Raw genomic sequence first — 224 nt, forward strand, 5'->3', positions numbered from 1 at the left:
GGTTAGATTGACAAACCTGTAACTAACTACCAAACTAGTTACAGGATTGTCAATCTAACCATCACTCCTCAGTTTGGTAGTTTGATGGTTGGATTGACAGACCTGTAATTAACTACCAAACTGAGTGATGGTTGGATTGATAAACCTGTAACTAACTACCAAACTGAGTGATGGTTGGATTGACAAACCTGAAACTAACAACCAAACTGAGTGATGGCTAGATT

The 224-nt window shown here is 38.4% G+C and overlaps 1 long non-coding RNA gene across 1 annotated transcript; it reads left to right on the forward strand.

The window, feature by feature from the left end:
- LOC111084428 lies at positions 1-223 on the forward strand. Its single transcript, XR_002609552.1, has 2 exons — positions 1-37; positions 81-223. It is a non-coding gene; the product is annotated as an uncharacterized LOC111084428 (long non-coding RNA).
- Position 224: the final 1 nt, after the last annotated feature.

The sequence above is a fragment of the Limulus polyphemus genome, unplaced genomic scaffold, assembly GCF_000517525.1.
Source record: "Limulus polyphemus unplaced genomic scaffold, Limulus_polyphemus-2.1.2 Scaffold71288, whole genome shotgun sequence".
NCBI classification, from domain to species: Eukaryota; Metazoa; Arthropoda; class Merostomata; order Xiphosura; family Limulidae; genus Limulus; species Limulus polyphemus.